This window comes from Triticum dicoccoides, chromosome 2A (assembly GCF_002162155.2).
Source record: "Triticum dicoccoides isolate Atlit2015 ecotype Zavitan chromosome 2A, WEW_v2.0, whole genome shotgun sequence".
NCBI lineage: Eukaryota > Viridiplantae > Streptophyta > Magnoliopsida > Poales > Poaceae > Triticum > Triticum dicoccoides.
The window spans coordinates 44,403,287-44,403,939 of record NC_041382.1 but is presented as its reverse complement, the minus strand read 5'-3'; positions in this window follow the sequence as shown (position 1 = coordinate 44,403,939).

The window sequence follows — 653 nt, the reverse complement described above, 5'->3', positions numbered from 1 at the left end:
CACCAACCGGGACCAATGGCCTTGTGTTGCCCCATGCCCAAAAGTTTAGTCCCACCTTGCTAGTTGAGAGGGCTCGGGAGTGGTTTATAAGCGCCGCCGCGCCCACCCTCCCGAGCTCCTCTCAACTGCAGGCTTTCGGGCCTAATCTATCACTGCAATGCCTGTGGGCCTACTGGGCCTGCTGCGGGCCTGAATCCTGGCCCATGGTAGGGTTTCTAGTCGTGTTCAGGCCGTGGTGGCCCAGTAGGTGGCATTTTTTTGTTTTTTTGTTGCTTTATTTATTTTCTTTTGTTTTTTTGCTTTATTTTTTAATTCTTTATGCTTTTAGTTTTAGAAAAATTATAAACTTTTTGTTAATGCCATTAGTTTTCAAATTTGAAAACACTTTTTTAGTTTTTTTGTTTTCTTTGTTGCTTTATTTATTTTATTTGTGATTAAATTTACTATAAAAATAGTTTTTTCCTATTTTTTTGAATTGTTTTTTGCATTATTTATTTTCTTTTGTTTTTTGCTTTAATTTTTAATTCTGTTTGCTTTTAGGTTAGCAAAATTATAAACTTTCTATTAATGCCATTAGTTTTAGAAAAATTATAAACTTTCTGTTAGTGCCATTAGTTTTCAAATTTGAAAACACTTTTTAGTTATTTTGTTTT